This window comes from Triturus cristatus, chromosome 12 (genome assembly GCF_964204655.1).
Source record: "Triturus cristatus chromosome 12, aTriCri1.1, whole genome shotgun sequence".
Lineage (NCBI taxonomy): Eukaryota > Metazoa > Chordata > Amphibia > Caudata > Salamandridae > Triturus > Triturus cristatus.
In genome coordinates, this window is record NC_140595.1 from 224,784,146 (window position 1) to 224,804,769 (window position 20,624).

At 50.1% G+C, this 20,624-nt stretch overlaps 1 protein-coding gene across 4 annotated transcripts in view; it reads right to left on the reverse strand.

Moving 5' to 3' along the window:
* WDR59 (WD repeat domain 59) overlaps nucleotides 1-20,624 on the reverse strand; it is a 766,237-nt gene that overhangs the window by 713,155 nt on the left and 32,458 nt on the right. The window lies entirely within an intron of this gene.

Sequence of the window (20,624 nt, forward strand, 5' to 3'; positions counted from 1 at the left end):
AATCAGTGCTGTCTGCCATTCCAAATATTTTGCTAGACACTATTGGGGGACACATTCTAGATAGTGGTGGGTGCAGACAGAAGCACAAGCCATGCAAGGAAGAGGAATGAAGGATCCTAGAGGGAATGTCAGTATGGATGATGGAAGATACATAACATAGCAATACCAGAATGGAGTTGCCAAGAAAACTTGGAGCAGGAGGTCTACTGAGGGCAGCTGAGAAGATTTTGTGATTGGATAAAAGGGAAGAATAAATAAAAGACCCTGAGAAAAAGGAAGGCTTCTGGGGGTGGACAGTGCCCAAAAGGAGGTCGAAGTACTGGAAGGGAATGAAAATACCTCAACGATATTATGTATAGCTTGCACAGTAAAAGGTGCCTAATTAGAATGAATAAGACCAGAAATGGATGGATAAGAGATAGTCCCTGTGAAGGAATGCAGACAAAAAAGCCCGAGACAAAGTTAGACATGTGGGCACCTGAAATTATGGACACCGGAATTTCTGAATGACATGTCGAGCACTAGGCTATTGAGACAACAAATGAGTCCATGAGCAAAGATGCAAACACAGTTTTAGATGAGACTTAATGGACAGAGACACGGTGTAACGGAGGATACCAATAAACGCTTTAACAGTTATCTTTCGCCATATTTTTTAACTACTTTATTTTCAATTCTCATTTACAAAATTCACAAGAAAATGAAGCATCAGTGCTACCCCCCACATTCAACACTCCTACATAGCATCTGAATTTTTAACCCTACTGCATTGGGCAACATATTAGAACAAGACACAGCCTATTAAACATCATTGTTATAATCGGAGGAGTAAGTTTCACAAATGTTTTGAATAGCAGTCAAGTAGCCTCAAATGTGTTTATTCTGTCATAAACTATTGCAGTCAGTTTTTCAAGAGGAAATATCAACTATGCTTTTCCCCATGCATGTACATGTGAGGGGTAGCTGATTATTAACAGAATTGGGCGAGCCAATCGGGTACCAGGAAATGAGTTGTCTCGTGGAGTGGGCAGAGCATATTAGCTATTGTCACCAGGGTCGCCCAGGAGCATCAATAGGGGATCTAAACAAAGTTTGGCTCCTGGGATCCGTCTGACATGGGAAAAGATTTATTTCCAGTAGGCCTGAATGAAACTACAAGACCACCACATGCGAAAGAAGGTTTCTCTTTCGCCGCAGTTTTTCCAACAGACGTCTGAGCCACCAAACACTGCATGTAGGAGTGAAGGGAATAGACACCACTTTGTAAGTAGCTTACATGCATTCTTTTTATGTGATGTGCAGATAGGGGATTTCGAGCACCTTTGTCAGATTTTCCCTCCATTTTCTTCTGGGATATCGTGATCCATGCCCCTTTCCCAGAGTGCGATAGAGTGGAGGTTTGTTTTAAAACCCAGATTTACCTGTTGCAACCATGTGATCCCCTTCCTCACCATTTTATTTGTGAATATAGTTTCCAGTGTGGTCTTTTCCCTTTTAACTCTATCACCTTGTGCGTACCGCTCAAAGGAGCAAATGTTTAAGTCCAAAGGAATCCTCGCTGCCAAATTGCCAATTGGCCTGTATCTCCTCCAAGGTGCATAGCTTGATATCCAATTTCAACATGCAAAATATGGGTCTATTAGGCCAGGTGAAAAAACCCACCTTATGAATTTTGGGGGGCATCAGGGAGAATAAAGTTACATAACCGAACTTTTGTATAGACTGCTGTTAGTACTCCAACAGAGTGAGACTGGTATTTAGCCTATGTCAACTTCTGGAACATGCGCTCTGTAGGAGTTGTAGTATGAGGTGCAGGGGTAATTGGGAAAATGTTGTTCCACCTGAATCCAACTTCTACTATCTGAATTGTGGTTCCAGTCTAGTGTAGGGAGAACCCGAGTGGGTAGGACATAGAATCGAATGTTCGGAAAGCCTAGGTCTCACTCGGCTGTGGCTTTGTAAAGAGTTGCCCTGGGGATTCCAGGTGCATGATCACTCCATACAAAGGTTAAGAAGTTTCCTGTGAATTGAATCTAAGATTGACATGGGGAAAGCAAAGGGGGAGAGTTTGTACCAGGTAGAGGAGCCGTGGGAGAAAGCTCAATTTCACCAAGGTCCTCCTCCTTCCCAGCTAAGAGGTTTCGAGTTTGCCCCAGTGGAGTTAGCAAAGGAAGGAAATTGCACTGGTATCAATTTGTTGCAGAGCTTGAGAGGTAGAGACCAAGGTATCGGAGCGAAACCTCAGCCCATGCAAAGCCATTGCGAACAAGGGTTGCGCAAGAGCTGGACATCAACCACCAGTCCCATTTCGCATAGTTGCTTGAAAAGCCTGACGCCACTTAGAAGTTCGCCAATTCCTCATTCAGAGCGGAGAGTGAGGATTCAGGTTCAGTTAAGAAGCAGAGCACGTCATCAGCGTATAATGTTTAATTGTATTCGAGTGTCCACCTTTATCGGTTTAATGTTTGGATTTTTTGTGTACTCTCTGGGTAAATTATTAATGGGGACAAGAGACTTATTTTAGTCCTTCATGTTTAAAGTAGCTGTTATGATCAAAAGACAGGCCATTTTGAAATGTCGCAGCAGGCTGTGCATGAAGGCTGGGACAAGGGCGGAAAAGTGATGTGGTACCCCAAGAGAGGCCAGAGGTGCCTCGCTTCTGAAACCTTTTATACCCACTTACAAGGGAGAGACGTCTCTTGGTTGCGACTTTCTGCTGGACACTGGGACTGGAGGCGGCAGCCATGGACAACTGGAAGGAGGACCCCCCTGATATCCATCTGGACTAAGGACTCCAACTACAGTTGCCCCCAGGACCAGTGAGGAAAGTTGATCCCCTTAGACCCCCCAAAGACTAGTTAAGAGAAAGGAACTGGACTTCTACACCAAGGAGGAGAGAAGCCCAGGGGAGTTAAAAGGAGAAAGACTGGCGCAGGGAGTCAGTGGAATCAGCCACATGCCAAGTTTGCGATGTTAGAGGCCAGGAGAAAGTGTTCCAGGTGGCTAGGGCTCTCCACCATGAGCAAAAGGAGCGCCCTCCCCGCCACAGTGAGGTTCCAGAGAATGTAGGGATCCAAGGCTAGAGAGTTTCCTGCTCCCGGGGTGGGCCAAAGCCCAGGGGGCCGCCGCAAGGAACAACTTCTGAAGGTTTCCTGGGACGGGTGAGCATGAAGCCACCTCCAGAGAGCTGAGAGGCTCCCAGGGATCCAGCCCTAATCAATGGAGTCCTACGAACCCAGGAACATGCCTGTGAAGCAATGGCGATCACACAATTACGTAAGTAGAGTTTCCACATATCCTGCCTGTATTAATGGACTTGCACATTATTGCGTTTGACCATGCTTCTAAGTCTTCATTTTTCTTTTTATTTAAATATCTTTATTTGATTTTGCAACAGTTAGACACACCCCAAACCCCACCCCCACCCTCCCAGGTCAGACACTTGATAATACAGTACAAAAGAAAAAGAAAAAAAGAAAATATTTTGTATATTCACACAAGTTCATAGTCATGTTACATTATCCCAGCAAAATACCATTTTCTATTAAATCATAAAGTTAAAATATAATTCACAATGTACTAGGTGTTGTTTTGAGATTGACACCATTCTATTAATGGGGACCAAATTCTCAAACCCCTTTTACGCCGTAACCTCCCTTTCCGTTTGTAAATAGCAGCCTCCACATTGGAGATTGCAAGAAGCCTAGCAAGCCATTGATGAAAAGACGGAGCATTGGGATCCAACCAGGCCGAGGCAATACACATTCTTAAAACCGCCATAGCTATAAAAATAAGTTCATGACCCGGCCTGGGATTACTAGGGTCTGTCGCTCCCAATAATATAACTTCACTGGACAGGGCAATCCCTCTTTGCAATACAGTCGACAAGAACTTCTCAATGTTTTGTTTTAAAGATGTTAGTCCATCACAGGTAGAGAAAATATGTACACAGTCGGCATTGAATAGCATACATCTAGGGCAACATGTCCCCTTACCACTCCCACATTTGGCGATCTTATCTGGAGTATAGTATAAAAAGAAGCACGTTTTATAAAACTGTGTTTGGAGTTTTGTGGACATAAGAATTATTTGAAACATTGAAAATGCATAATGAAATTTATCCATAGTTGTGCCAATTTTCCCCTGCCACTTCTGAGATGCTTTCTCCAGATCATCCGGAAACAGTGCATTTATAAGGGAATATATTCCCCAGATTATATATTTTTCAATGTGAATTAATGTTTCTACTAAAGTTATTTTTCCCAGTAGAGTCCCTCCCCTCACCCTTCGTACCAGAAAGTCTCTAATTTGAAGATATTTTAAAAAATCCCGCCAGTCCAGTCGAAAATTTTCTCTAAGTTGCTCAAAAGATTGTATCCCTACAGGGGAGAGGAAGCACCCAATATGATTTATACCTGCCTCGTTCCACCTGCAAATGTGATTGTCTTTAAAGATCTCCGGTAGAACAGGATTATCCCTTAAGGGAGTATAGAATGATATTCGTCCAATACCCAACATTCTTCTCACAGCTTTCCATACCTTAAACCCGTTAGTCAGTGTTTTAAGTTTTACTTTTTTATGATAGCGGTCATATAGATGTCACCAAAGATAACCGTAATTTTTACTGCCCAATGTTAATTGAAAAATAGATGGCGAATCACCCCCTGGTGTCATTTCTATCCCGGTATTCTGTAATAGTTCACGGCTATAGAGCAGCACAGATGCCCAATAATATGCTTTTAAATTTGGGAGAGCCAAACCTCCTCTTTCCTTTGACAAAGTCAATAGTTTATACGCACGACGAGGTTGTGCATACGCCCACATAAAGCTTGAGAAGGTGCGTTCCATAGATTTGAACCATTGGTCTGAGAATTCTAAACATATAGCTCTAAATAGATATAAAGTTTTAGGAAAAAACACCATTTTCAAGGCATTAGCCCTGCCCATTAGGGATAGATGTAGATTGTCTAGGCGACCGAGATCTTTCTGCATGCTGCCCAACAATGGCTTTATGTTTAAATCCACCAGAATCTCAAGTTTAGATGTAATGCAGATTCCTAAGTATATAGCTTTATCCACAACACGAGGGTCACACATCTCGCTTTTGTTATTCAGCACGATCTGTGTTTTCCCCTGATTGAGTGCGTATCCGGATACAAGCCCAAATTTATTAGCCTCGCATTCGATAACCGACATAGCTGTGCTAGGATCAGCTGTTGCAACAGCAATGTCGTCAGCATAAGCCAAGATCTTGGTTGGGTATGCCTGTGACAAAATCAGTGCTATTTCACTGTTTCCCTCTAGTCTACGAATAAAGGAATCAATATAGATCGCTTAGAGCAATGGCGAACATGGGCGCCCCTGTCGAGTTCCACAAGATATAATCAGCTCTATAGTGAGGCTACCGTTCACCACTAACATGGCCCTGGGATTCACATACAGTTTTTGCACAGCATGAATAAACCCTAACTTAATTCCAACCCTAGACATAGCAGCCCACAGAAATTGCCAAAAGACCCTATCAAAGGCCTGCTCGGCATCGAGAAGAACCATTGCCATACGGTCTCCGGTACAATCCATACTATCAAACAAGGTGATCACTTTCTGAATGTGGTTAGTAGTTGATCTCCCTGGAACAAATCAGTGTTGATATTTAGCGATTACTTTATGAATAATCGGAGCAATTCGATTTGCCAACACTTTTGAATATAGTTTAGAGTCTGCATTTATCAGAGTGATAGGGCGATATGAGCCTAGCTGATATGGAGGTTTTTATTTTTAGGAAAAATAATTATCTTTGCCCTGGATCAAGAGTTTGGAGGCTGCCCCCCTTTAAAAATATGTACTATTAGGTCAAATAGAATATCTTTAATCTGATCTATGAAAACTAAATAGAATTCCGAAGGTATATAATCCAGTCCAGTTGCTTTCCCTTTTGGTAAGTTTTGGATTGTAGTTACAATTTCTTCTATATTGGGGATTTCGTCTAAGGTAAGCTGATCATCTTTGTCAAACCTATCGGTACCTCCTCCATCTAAATAACTCTCGATCTTTTCTAGGGGCGTGGCTAGGCGCGCTGACATGATGGCCGCCAGTGAGTGAAGCTCCAGCCGCCCGGTGCCGTTATCCTGGCACTTTCTCCTGGCTGGGCTCCTCTCGGACTCTGGGCGCTGGCGGGGGTGAAGTCCGGGTCCCCCCCCCCCGACACAACGGTGCACGCACTGACGGGCGCGGCTGCCGGGAGCTCCGGTTTCGCTGCATAAGAATCGCGGCCGGCGGACACAGTGCGGTGGGCGTGTGCCGCGGCCGGCCGCATCAGCAAATCTAGCCCGCGGCTTGCCATGAGGGCCCCAGGCCGCAGAGACTGAAGCGCCAGCGAAAGAAGAGGCGGGGCGCTGCCGGCGCACCTGTGTGTGGTGCCCCGGACCAGAGACTGCAGCGGAAGTGGAGCTGGACATGAGGCGCATAGCGGGGGCTACCCGACAAACAGTTCAGATAGCGGCGGAGGAGCGGAGGTGGCTGTGGCCTGCTGGTGGCGCTGCAGGGCTGGCGGCCTCGTGGTGTGGACCCTCCTGCGGACTCCCGAGGCGCTGCAGAGACCCGGTCCAGGTGCCAAGAGTGACTCGGTGAGTGGACGGGCAGTGCGCGGAGAGGCGATTCCCTCCGGGGGACCCCGCAGAGCAGTCAGAGGCGGTGAGGCGGCCGAAGAGCTAAAGTGGACCTCCCCACGTGCAGTTGCGGAGTGGGGGACCTGGCGCTGGAGACGGGGATGGCTCTCGCTAAGGCGGACTGCGCAGTGGCCTGCTGTACCGGTGCCGGGGCCTGGGGTCCTGAAGAATGATGGGTGGTCGGTAGGTGCACTGGTGCCGGACAGTGCAAGGAACAGTGGCGGAGGAGGGGGTGTCCGGCTGGCATTGACACGGGGGAGCGACTGGATCTCGATCGCACACCACAGGTACTGACGCGTGGTGGCGGCGCCGGGACCCCTGCACGCAGCAAGGCGCCATGGGACTAGGAGCGGCACGAATGGCTCAGTGGGCATTGGAGATGACGGCCATTTCACGAGAGGCCTTGGCGGAGCAGGCGCCGGGAGGCCGCTTGGGGTGTGTCGACACCGATACCGCGGGGAGGGCGTGGAGCCCCAGGCGGTGGCGCTAGCGGCGAAATTGGACACGGTGCACGCCGCGGTGGAGCGGATAGGCTCCACACTGGAGCAGACGAAAGCCTCCCTAGAGTCCCGCATCGACAAGGTCACGGTGGACTTCACCCTCCTTCATGAGGACCACCGCAAACTGGCGGACGCGGTGGCTCAACAGCGCCAGACCCTTCAAGATGTCCAGCCAGTAGTAAACAACCACACTGTGACCCTACAGGACTTAATAGATCGCGTCCACACGCTGGAGGATTGGGCCGAGGATGCCGAAGGGGGCTCCCGGCAAAGTAATATCAGGGTGGTAGGACTGCCGGAGGGCGAGGAGGGACGGCAGCCGGAGCAATACGTCGAGGGATGGCTTCGAGATCTGCTCGGCCCGGGGGTGCTCTCTCCGCAGTTTGTGGTGGAGCGGGCCCACAGGGTCCCAGCACAACGGCCCAGACCGGGGGCTCGGCCCCGTCCCTTCTTGTTTAAACTTCTCAACTACCGGGACAGAGATGTGGTGCTCCGCGAAACCAGGAAGCTGGGCGCAATCACAGTGGGAAGTGGACAGGTGCTGTTCTTCCCGGACTACACGGCGGTGGTTCAAAAGCTTCAGAGCAACTCTCTGGCGGTGAAGCGTCGACTGCGCGACCTGGAGATCCCATACTCCCTGCTATTTCCGTCGCGCCTCAGAGTGGTCACAAAGGAGGGGACCCGCTTCTTCGATGCCCCGTCGGAGGTCTGGGACTGGCTGGAGGAGACCGGGCGAAGTGGTGGGCAGAGACCGCCGGACTCAGAGCCTGGCAATCATCGAGGGAAGAGGCCTCGGAGCAGGAGGAGGAGAGGGTCTCATAGAGATGTGGTAATGAGCCTGGGGGTGGCTCCTAGCCCGGAGAGGATACGCCTGGAGCGCCGGCGGCGGTGGCAACTCTCGGATCTCCTGGTGGTCAGGGAGAGGCGGACGCTCACAGACACAGCGATCCTGAGACCAGCGGCTCGTCCTCTCTGTCCACCACGCTCTCCGAGGACCAGTTAATGCTACTGGTGACCCCCCAGACCTCTGAACAGATCATGTGAGCCGAGAGTGATGTAGAGACAGCATCCACTGACGCCCACGTCTTCAAGAGACAGACGATGGGATCTGGTGATCTCTGCTTAGAGAATCTAATGTACAAAGTGAGAAGTGCTGTGTGCTGGTGGTGAGGTGTCTGGCTGGCAGCTGTGCGGGGGAGGGGGGATGGGAAGTCCGGGGGGCCCCCCCTGGGAGGGAGGGATGGTATGCCAAGCGGAATCTGCAACTGGAAGCGCAGGCAGCAGAGGTTAAGTCCCCCGCCTATACCTGTCCGAGCCCATGCCACTGGAGACATCTGCAGTGCGCGCGCGAAGGCACCGCGGTAGAGGAGCAGCTTGCGGCAGCCAAGGCCACGATAAAACCCCGTTAGCCATTACTTGGCTTAGTTCTACTCCATAAGCGTTAGCTTACAGTTTGGACAAATGCCCGCACGGGGGTTTGCCCTGACAGTTAAATTGGCCTCGTTGTTAAGTTTGCGTGCATGGCACCACGCGAGTGTTTCTTTGTTTTGTTGTTCTTTAATGCAGCGCTCCGGATTGACATATAGGGATCCCGTGCACCATGTTGGTTGGGTGAACCCGGGTCCCGCCACCTATACAGAATATGATTGTTCCCAATGGCCACCACCAATATAATCACATGGAATGTTCGGGCATGCACACGCCAGCGCGTAGGTATTCCATTTTCGCTTATTTGCAGAGACACAAGGCGGCCATAGCCCTCCTTCAGGAGACACACATGACACGGGTAGAAATAGACCGGTTGCGCACCCGCTGGCACCCGGTTCACATGTATGGAGGTACTGGTCGACTCGGCCCGGAGATACACATTAGTGCACGGGCGACTTAATGGGCAGCGTGTATTACTAGGCTCATTGTAAGCCACGAATGTTGAGCAGCCATCATTCCTTGCCCGCTTGTCCACAGTGTTAGCGTCGTACGCGGGTCTCCCTTGGCTGCTGGGCGGGGATTTTAACTCTGTCCTCGACGTGCACCTTGATCAGTCCTTCCCGCCCCTCCGTGGTACACAGGTAGGCTCAAACGCACAGGCTCTGACAGACTGGATGTCTCGCTGGGCTTTGCTCGATGTGTGGCGCAATCTACACCCCGAAGACCGCGTCTACTCATACTATTCGGCAGTGCATGACCTCCATGTGCGTCTTGACAGGGTGGTGAGCTCCTGCCCTTTACTTCCCCTGTTAGATCAGGCTGAATATCTAGGTCGGACACACTCTGATCACAACCCCCTCAGATTGTGTCTTCGGTGGAGCCCTGACCGTCCCCCGATCCCCACGTGGCGCCTCCAGTCAGTGGCTCTGGAGGATATGGAATTTCGAGCCTCTTTAGGCACCGCGATAGAACAGTTTTTTGACCTCAACGAGGGCACCACGAGCAGCGAACTGATAGAGTGGGACTCCCACAAGGCCCGCATCAGGGGGTATTGCTTAGGCGCGATGTGGAACATCCGCAAGCAACTTGCGATGTCACTTACTGCCTTGGAATCTCGCCTACTCTTGTGCAAATGACTTGGGGAGGGCAGCGGTCGGGATTCAGACCAACTACTGGAACTTCGGGCACGCCATGCCGAATTGCTGGAACGCCTGCGTTGTCACAACTATGCGGCCCATTCGGCTTGAGTTCATGCCACGTCAGATATAGCGGGGAGGCTACTGGCCTGGCTGCTCCGGCAGGAGACTGCTCACACCCCGATCGGCGCTATACGTGGGCCTGACGGATCATTGGTGTACACGCAATGGGAGATCCACCAGGCAATGACAGCGCATTACGCATCTCTGTATCGGTCGACGGGATGCCGGCAGGCACATGACCTAGACTAGTTCTTGGAGGCTGCTGGCCTGCCCACGGTTCCGGATGAGCACCAGGAGTCACTTGAGAGCCCCCTCACTGCAGACGAGATCAGGGATGCGGTTACCCCTCTGGCCACCGGGAAGGCGCCGGGCCCCGATGGGCTCCCGGCGGAGTATTATAAAACCTACCGGGAAACACTGATACCCAAACTTAATACTCTTTATCTGGCCGCCCTTGAGGAGAGTGCCCTAGCCGGTTCAATGCGGGAGGCCTATCTGGTTTCCCTGCTCAAGCCCGGGCGGGATCCCACCCAACTGGGGTCTTACCGCCCCCTCGCCCTGCTTAATACGGATTATAAAATCCTGGCGAAGGTGTTAGCGGAGCGCCTGGCGCCGGTGGTACCGGCGCTGGTGCATGTAGACCAAAATGGCTTTGTACCTAAGCGCAGTACTTCTCTTAACCTGCGGCGGTTTTTTCGTGTGGCGACAGACTGTGTCCAGCAGTGGCCCAGGGCGGGCTGCCTAGTTTTAGACCTTGAAAAGGCCTCTGACTGTCTGGAGTGGGGATATTTGGTGGCGGCATTGTCATACTTCGGGTTGGGCCTCGGCTTCCTTCAGCTCGCAGCCCTTCTATACAAGGATCCCACAGTGAGAGTGAGAACCAGGCCTTACATATCTGACGCCATCCCTATTGGTCTCGGCACCAGGCAGGGGTGTCCGCTTTCGCCCCTTCTGTTCGTGCTCGCGATGGAGCCGCTGGCGGCTACACTACGCAGGGAGCTGGCTGACGGCATTCCACAAGGCGATGCGACACACCAGGTGTCCATCTATGCGGACGACCTGTTGGTCTTTGTCAGGGACGTGTCTCACATTCCTGTCGACCTGGAGCACATCCTGCTGGAATTCGAGGTCCTCTCGGGTCTTCGGGTGAATGCTGCTAAGTCCTGCCTCTATGCGTTCGGGGCTGACACCCAGGATCCTAGCTATCGCCTTGGGGGAGTACAGGTGCAGTGGCGACCGGACACCTTTCGCTATCTAGGTATCCAGATATACCGCCAACCGGCAGATCTTCTGGAGGGCAACCTGGGTAGAGCCGTATCTGCAGTCCGGGCTCAGATGAAGTTCTGGAGTACACTTCCTTTTTCGGTCACCGGCCGAATAGCATTAGTTAAGATGGTGATTTTGCCCCGTCTTCTCTACTATTTCGCCAACCTGCCCGTTTATGTCCCGGCGTCCTTCTTCGCAGGATTGGCACGATCCCTCCGGGACTTCTTGTAGGGTGCCGCGCGACACAGGGTCGCGTTGCCCAAACTATACCTCCCCACTGGCCAGGGGGCGCTTGCAATGCCGTGTTTTGAGCACTACTACCTGGCTGCGCAGCTTCAGTGGATAGCCCGCTGGCTGGCAGACAGAGGCCGCGAGGACACCGCGACTGCGGCGACCCCCCCCCCCCCCCCCCTTTTACTGGCTGCCCTCCTTGGGCTCTTTCATCCGGCTGCGGGGGTGGCGATGGCCTGAGCCGTTGTTACTAGCGGTGGCCTATAAATGTTATCCCCGGTGTCTCCGTCGTTCCCGATCTAGGCCGATCTAGGATCCCTTATGCCCAGTCTATACCACTCGAGGGCTCCCCTAGTGGGCAGGGGGTGCTTAGTGCTTCAGAACTAGAGGAGTGGAACGCGGCCGACGTTCACATCTTAGGGGACCTCTACCGAGATGGGACCCTTCTTTCATTTACCGCCCTGACGGAGGAGACGGGACTAGCTCCGGGCCACTTTCTCCGCCACCGGGCTCTGGTGGCGACGCTAGCGGGCTACTGGGGAGACCTGAGGGAGGAGCCAGAACAACATTTAATGGTACAATACCTTCATGTTATGGGGCGGGGGAGACACCTGGGTAAATGGTTTGCGGCGTCTCTGCAAGCACACACGGCGAGGAGTTTGGCGCCACTATGTGGTAAGTGGGAGGCAGATTTGGATCGTCCCATGACTGACAAAGAATGGGATGGGGTACTGCAGGGCCCGAAGAGAATTTCCAGGAACATGCGCTTCCGCCAAATACAGTTCTTCATCTTACACAGAGCGTATCTCACGCCCGCCTCTATTAATAGCTACTTCCACCGTACGGATGCATGCTGCCCCCGCTGTGCGGAACTGGATGCTGGCCCGATCCATATGTTGTGGAGCTGCCCTGTGTTGAGTGCCTACTGGCAGGCAATACGGGAGGCGCTCTGTGAGTGCACAGGTCGTGATATTCCATTCGAGTGGTCAGCCTACCTATTGCACCTTTTCCACAGGACACCCTCCACAAAAGTCACCTCTAGATTCATAGACCTGGGGATTGTGGTGGCGAAGCGGCTTCTTACCAAACGCTGGAAGGCGGATGCCCCTCCACACGCGAGGGCATGGCGCGGCTCCTTCCTGGTCTGGGCGAAGGCGGAGGGCGTGGCCCTCCAGAGGAAGGAAACATTGGGGCTTAGGATGACACCCATAGCGGCCCAGTGGGAGGCGTTGTTGCAGTCCATGCTGCGGTTGGGGGCGGATGTGCCACAGAGGACGGTAGGGGACACGCTGAGGGAGCCGTTCTGGGTGGTGGGGAGCTGGCCTGTCCGCCAGAGTGCCAGGGTGCAAGGCAACGTAGATTTAGTCAGAGTGGCGAGGCACAGGAACAAACGCAGCACAGCCTGTACAGTGACTTGAACAGGGGGTGCGGGGCTGGAGAGGAGGCGGCCCATGGGGTGTTGGGAAGATGATACTTGGACAAACGCCGGGCACTGCTGCTGTTATCATTGTTGTTGTTTTGCAGGGGCGATTGTTACCCAACTGCTTAGTCTTTGTTATTGATAAATACATTTGTTATCTGTTTATGGAGAAATACATGGGGAAAGTGGGTGCAACAGAAAAACTTTTGCCTTAGGGTCACCCCTTATGGGGTAAGGCTTCAGGATGTATAACGGTTCAATAGTTGAAGTCACTTATGCGGGGGCCTTCATTGCGATAAGGAATCGAGAGATACACCCATTCTTACAGTTGTCTGTACGCCAGTATGAATATTTTGCTATGAGTTAAATGTAGCTGCACATTATTCTGTTTCATGATATGATGTATATCATCTAAAACTCAAACAGATTTCTAAATAAAAATAACTCTCGATCTTTTCTAGGTCCCTCCCCCCCTCTTCAGTGTACAGGGTGCTATAAAATCGCCAAAATGCCTCTCTAATTCGTTACGGATCAGTTATTTGGCCTTCCACTGGGTCCTGTATTTCCCGTATCAAATTTATTGAGGCCTGCTGTCTCATACGAATAGCCAGCTGGTGGCCAACATGTTCATTAACCTCGTACACCATCTCTTTATGAGCAGTAGCTTTTTTTATGGCTTTAGCAGTGAAAATCTTTGTAATTGCAGCCTTTGCGATTGCCACCAGATTTTGTCTTCTATTTATTTCATCTAGCTCATGGCTCCCTCGAGTTGCGCTTATCAGCTCTTCTTCAGCAAGTTGAAGATTTTCCTGTAATCCTCTCAAATGTTCCCTGGCCGTTTTGTTAGCCTTCAGTGAGTATTGCATTGTTTCTCCTCGAATCCCTGCTTTTAAAGCGTCCCACATAACTTCAATTGATACACTCCCAATATTGTCCTCTAAAAAGTTAGGAATCCACTCTTTCATGTGAGCGCAATACTTGTCATCTGAAAGCAGGGATTTCTCGAATATCAGGAAGTAGATGTTATAGTTCCTGGTGTTATTTCTAGGGTGCAAATTAAAGGGTTATGGTCTGAGAGAACTCGAGGAAGTTTCTCAATTTGAAACTTAGATCTATGTGAGTTGGACATCAATATGTAATCTATCCTTACGTGTATGCGATGCGGATTAGAAAAAAAGGTATAACCAGCATCATTAGATTTTAAGATCTGCCAACCATCTACAAGCCCATGTGTATAGCACAGATGTTTAATTGCCTTAAACACTTTAGGTTTCCGGCCCTTATACTGCCAATCATCCTTCAAAGACCAGTCGCTGGGGAGATTGATATTAAAATCCCCACAGATTACTAAGGGTAGAGGCCAGTGCTTGAGTTCATTAGAAATCTCATGGAAGACTGACGGATCATCGCTAATGCTCCCATAAACAGCACAGAGAGTAGTCTTTTGGCCCTGTCCATCTTGACACTCTGTCACTGCCCAGTGGCCAAATTTATCGGCCTTAGAACGGTTAAAAGTGTACCCTGACCCCTAGGCTAATATAGCGACCCCCTGTATCCGCACACCCTGTGAAGTTGCACAAACCAGTTTATGCCCCAGTGTTTTGAAAATATGTATCTGTGTGCCCTCTATGCGAGTTTCCTGTAAGCAACAACATTTGCACCCATAGTTTGTAATCCTATCGCAACCATTTGCCTTTTTTTAGGGTAATTCAAGCCACAAATATTTAAGGATAGCACTTTTAGGACCCCCATCTAATTAAATCATGTGGTCCGGATACGTACTTTGATTTTTGCATTGCCCATTTGCTGCTCCATAACCGGATATTTCCAGCATACCAGTTACCAGGATACCTCAATATAACCACCTGTCTTACCTTCCACCCTGCCCACCCTACCCAACCTAGCCCCCACCCCACCCTCGCCCATCCCTCCTCCCCCCACCATTATTAGAGGTTACCTGGCCAACACAGGGCCAGGGATGTGGCATCCGTCAAACACAGCACCCGTGTGCCCGCCAAGATTCCCCCACTGTAGAGTATCCTTCAGGTAAACAATACCGGCATAGCGAATACCCTAACACGGGGCCTGGTTCCCCAAAGTTCCCTTAATTTAGTTTATAGCTTCAGCATATTGTGTTTTGACCAAGATTGTCAAATCAGGGCGGCTCTGTTACCCGTTTACACAAAAAAAATTCTTATGTCCCGAAATTTCTTCTAAATATTCTTTCGCCTGTATTTTAGAAAAAAAGCTGCGGGTAATCCCTTGATGGACAACTTTCAGTCTGGCTGGATTTTGGAGAGATACCATTGCCCCAAGCTTTTGAAAGGGATCAAAGAGCTGCCGCATTCTCCACCTGCGCTCGACTGTAGCGTGCGCAAAGTCAGGCCTAGTGAAAAAAGTTATTCCATCAAACGTCCGCTTGCTTGTGGGTCTTGCCAAATCGTAGAGAGCTTGCCGAAGCAAAAAAATTCAAAAAAATAAGAGCATAGCTCGGGGATGCTGTTGGGATGCCGAGTTACGCTTCCCGAGAGATAAAGGAAACCGGTGGGCTCTTTGAATTTCCTTCTCCCAATCCCAGGATTGTAGTTCGGGGAATGATCCTTTAAGAAATGAAATCATGAATTTTCTGGGATCCTCTTTTTCGGCCCCCTCCGGAATCCCTAGGAAGCGGAGGTTATTACGTCTGTCGGTTCTCCTGCTCCTCCAGCTTCCCCATGAGATCCTTAACTTCCCCCTCATGTTCATCAGACTTAGTTTTCAGCGAGGAGACATCCTTCTCTAGTTGTTCTGCTCTTTCTTCCACTAAGGCTATTCAATCAGAAATTTCGGCACAAGTTTTACCCACTTTCCTGACTGCCCCTTGCAGTTTCTTAGCTGCCAGACGAGATCTGCGACTATCGGCTTTAGCTTCTGCTTGAAAGCTCTTGATAGACTGCAAAATATCTATTAAGGCTGGTTCGGTTCTTGAGACGTCATGCGCCACCATTTGACAAGTGGCAATGTCAGTAATTGTTTGATTACCCCCTGATGCTGCCGTTACATTAGAGAGAATAGTAAGTGAAGTATCGTTATAATCCCACTTCAAGTCAGTGGCGCTCGCTTTACCCATTACATCTGTTACATCATGCTTTTTACAGCGGTCTCTATTTCTCTTCTTCTGTAGTTTTTTTAGAAACAAGTTTAGTTTTCTGCGGATCCGTATTTGAGCTGCTATACCACTTGCCCTGCTCCTCTCCGCGGGACAAGGAAATGCTAATGTCAGACATCTCTGAATCTTCTGTGAGGGAGTAAAATTGATCCTGATTATCGGGTGTTTTCAGCATATAATCCTGCCATGTACTATGTGTGGCTTGTGGTGATAGTACAACCTTTGAGCGCACAACCTTTGAGCGCACCTCATCAAGAGTTTTTGACCCCTCCCTAAGGATAGCATTTCCCCGCAGAGCAGAAGAAATCAGATCATTTGTGTTTGTTGCCATGAGTTGCAGGGCAGGAGGTGTCTGGAAGCAATAAATGTGAGAAAGTGGCTCTGTATATACTGTTCCTTAATAGGTACAGGGTGTACAGAGTCCACAGTCCCCCAGGGTTTGACAGAGGTTAAAGTTAGGTATAACCTTACTCTCTGAAGTGGTATCTTGGTCGAGCAGTAAGGCAGTACCAGAGGACAGTGTAAAGCATTTGTTGTACACACTCAGTCAGCAAATGGTTTCACACACTCAATAACTGAACTCTAGGCCAATGGTTTATATATAAAAAATATATGCTCGTTTTATTTTAGAACCAACACTTGGAGTTAAAATATACTTTCTCAACAGTAGATGTTTCATATAAATACTTTTGCCATATGCAATAGATTTTAGTACACAGTTACAAGAGGTTGCAGTAGGCAACTCTATTTTTAAACACAACAATACATTGAGCTCAATGGTAGATTCAAGTTATTTGCAACAGATTACTTTTTAGATTACTTTTGGAATTCCAGGACTGGATCCTAGATTCAGTCCTGGGTCAGTACTCAGAATCAAGTGATGAAAGTCGACGTAATTACTGTAATGATTTTTAACTAATATTTAGCTATTTTAAAAGTGGACACTTGGAAAATATTTCAAAGAAAACAATCAATGATTCCCTATGGAAGAAAATGCAGGTTACAGGTACAGTATGTTCTCGTTACTTTTGTAATCCAGTACTGGGTGCCTAGACTCAGTACTGGGACCTTTTTCCAAAACAAGTAAGCAATTACGTTTTCAGATATTATACGATTTTTGAAGAATATTTAAAGATTGCAGAAATCGACACTTAGAAGAAATTTCACAGAAAAACAGTCAATGGTTTCCTATGGAAGAAAATTGAGTTAAGGGTAAGTACAGTTGTAGAGTCAGTGCTGGGCATCAAGATCCAGCACTGGGAGTTCACCTAGGAACAGGTGAGTAAATTCGTTTTTGTCACTCGGCTGATTTTTGGTGAATATTTGAAGATTTGAAAAGTCCACACTTAGAAGAAATTTCAGGAAAAAGCCAGTCGATGTTACCCTATGAGGAAAATAGAGTTTGCGGTTTAAGGGTAAGTACTCGACTGGCAGAGTTGAGGTTCTGGGCACAGACTCAGGGGTCTCCCAGGGTCAGGTAGGTACAGTTGGTTCACCCTCAGCGGCTCTAGGGCGGCCGGGTGCAGAGAGAGTTAGGCCCAATGTTATCCTATGAGGGATAGGGGGGCCTTGTTTGGTGGCTGCTGACTGGCAAGCCACGCTGCTGTGGGAGCTGGGCTCCTGGTCACTTACTCAGGGCAAGTGGGGAAGTAGGAAGGAGTAGAGTTTTCACTGCCAGGGCCACTCGGGTGGCTGGGTGCAGAGTGCTTTTGAGCCTTCGGGCGCTCAATGGAAGTCAATGGGAAATCTCCGGTTAGGAAAAAGACTGCAAGCTCGGGGACGAGGACTCTTCAGGTGCCACCACCACTTCGAGAGGTAAGTTGGGTAGTTGGAGGATAGGTAGGTACCCCGGGGTTGGACACAGGGGGCCGTGGGGCGCCGCGTGCAGGGGTGCCTTTAGGTGTCGGGAAATCTTACCCTCAGTTGATCGCGGTTGGGAGGGCACCTGGTTCTGAGGCTGCAGGCTTCTTCAGGAATGTCGAGGGAGGTCCTTGGGTGCCGGACTCGGGGTCACAGTCGCCGTGGGGTCGTCCTCAGGGTCTTTGTTCACTCCGGCACTGGCCAGGCTCGGCTGGTGCAGAGTGTGCTGGGTTCGCGGTTCCGGGCTGCTGCCAGGGGTTAGAGATAGGTTTCGAGTAGAGCCTCTACTCATGGGAGTCCCAGGGGCTTAGAGCCAAAAGGTAGCCAGGTCCTCCGGGGTTGGTGAGGTTGCTGGCCACGAGAGATGCCGCGCTGGAGCAGGAGCAGGTTCGAGGGTCGACAGGCCGGTAGGGCTGGGGCCAAAGCAGTTGGTGTCTTCCTCTTTTTAGAAGCTGCAGGGCAGGTCTTTGTTCTTCTTGCTCTTCTTGTAGTTTCTAATCTGGAATCTCCGGAAGGAAGGTTCAGGGTGCCCCTAAATACAAGATTTAGGGGCGTTACAGGTAGGTGAAGGCCAGGGACCAATGGGTCCCTGTCCTGGGGTGGGTACACCCCCTATCCTGCCTCTCTCCTGTGGGAGGGGGGCAGTAGCCTAGTCCTGATAGGGTAGGGCCTCCCATCTTCAAGATGGCGAGAGCCCGGAGATGTGCTTCACCTCGCCTCCCCCACCTGAGGGGTGGGGTGGGCAGGCTGGCACATCCCCTGTCCTTGTTTGGGGTTTCCGGCCAAGCTTCCCGCCAGAGTGGGGGGTTGCAGTGGCCTGGGGAAGCTCACAGAGGCGGCATGCCTTTGAAGCTTCCCTTTGCTCATCCTGGGGGAGGAGATTTAGCACCTCGCCCAGGATGTGCATTGTTGCAGGCCCAGGAGAGCATGGGCTCTCCTACCCAGGGGTCCAGCAACGTGTCTGCTGTGTGGCAGCCTGGGCAGCCTCAGAGCAGACGTGGATTGTAGGGTAGTTGTAAGGGGGCATCTCTAAGATGCCCTCTGGGGTGCTTGGTACATTAAATTCCACACTGGCATCAGTGTGGGTTTAATGTGCTGAGAAGTTTGATACCAAACTTCCCAGTCTTCAGTGTTGCCATTATGGTGCTGTGGAGTTCGTGTTTGACGAGCTCTCAGCACCATGTACTCTTAAATGGCAGCACTGCACTTACAGTGCCCAGGAATGGACCCGGGTACTGTAGGGGCACAGGGCTCCTGCTCCTGTGCCCACACCATTGGCATAAGGCACCCAGCCAGAGGGGTGGCGGATATATGCCTTGGCAGTGTAGGTGATGGGCATGGTACACAGAGATGTGTGCCATGTCGACTCTTTGTTTTGTCCTGCACCCAGACACCCAGCCTGCAAAGGCAGTGTGTGTGTGTAAGGGTACAGGGCCTCTAAGGGTGGCACAATGAGTGCTGCAGCCCTTAGAGGCCTTCCCTGGTCACAAGGCCCTGGGTACCTAGGGTACCATTTACCAGGGGCTGACATTTGGCCAGGGTTTGCCAATTGGGAGTTTGTGTGTTTTAGGGAAGGAACATAGGCCTTGGGCACCTGATTGGCAGGAGTCCAGGGCACACTCAGCCAAGGTACATCAGCAATTCAGCAAAAAGTGGGGGCATACCATGCAAGAAAGATGGCACTTTCTCACAATATATCACTCAATGCTTCTACTTCCATCTGTACAGGCACTTGTATGATTACTCCAGGGGGTTCGTCCGGTTGTGTAGAGGCGCCTCCCTCCTCATTCGTAGCATTCGTAGCACCAAAGCTGCTGGTAATCAGTGGCTGAGAACAATCAGTTTCTTTATTTGAGCGATTCAGGACTTTGTTTTTAGTGGCACCGATATTTACCATCGCACTCTCTCCGAGGCCTTTATCAGCACATTCCCCTTTCTCCCCCTTCTCTACCCCAAATTTGCCTTTCATTATCGAGGTGTCAAGTTTCTTCTGTCGTGATGCTAAGTTTGTGCTGTCCAGGGAGGGTATCATGGCATTTTTGTTTTTTGCTATGCGCCCTCCTCTTCCAGCCATTCTTTCTCATCTCTCCAGGATACTGATGGAGAGCTGTACCACAGACAGGCCGGCGCTTGAAGGCCTCCCTCCGCTGTGGCCACGACGTGACTGTAGAGACCGTCAGCTTCTCCCAATCTGACGTCCGTCCCAGCTCCTGGCCGCTCTCCCGCGATTTCGCATCTCCGCCCGATGCTCACGTAGACCAGGGAGAATCCGCGGCGTCAGCGCCGTCAACGCTGTCAGCACTCGTCAGACGCCCTCGAAACCGGATCGCCATGTGCACTTGGGCCACAGCAAACAGGTAAGCGTAATACCAAAGCGATCTTGCGGCAACTGCATTTCAGATTAATTTTCAGCACTTATTTTGTTGATATCCTTAGAACTCCGTTTGGTTACGTGAAACAAATTAGATGTATTTTGCCGGGGGATACTCAGCGGAGCATCACTGCGGTGGTATCAGCCGCACGCCATCTTGCCTCCAGCCTAAGTCTTCATTTTTCATTGTGACTGCCAAGATCGGCTTTACAGCTTAATCACTTTATCTCTGGTTTCTGTTGTGCCATCTTTCACGTTGGAGATTCTGCGCCCTGCTCCATCTTTTCAGGATGCCTGTCTATTCGTTCCATCAGATAGTCAAAGCAAGTCACCATTGAGTCTACTTTGGCGTTAAAAGACTGCAGACTGGTATTAAGATTGAGCAGGGTAGATGTTGTGTCTTGGGAATCTGTTTCATCTGAATCAGTGGGCACAACCACTTTGTCAAGTGTCGCCTTTTTGAGGCATACTGTTTTTCTGCTATCAAAGGTTTACCTTGTTTGGGGTCTCCTTTTCCCATCTTGGCCTCGTGG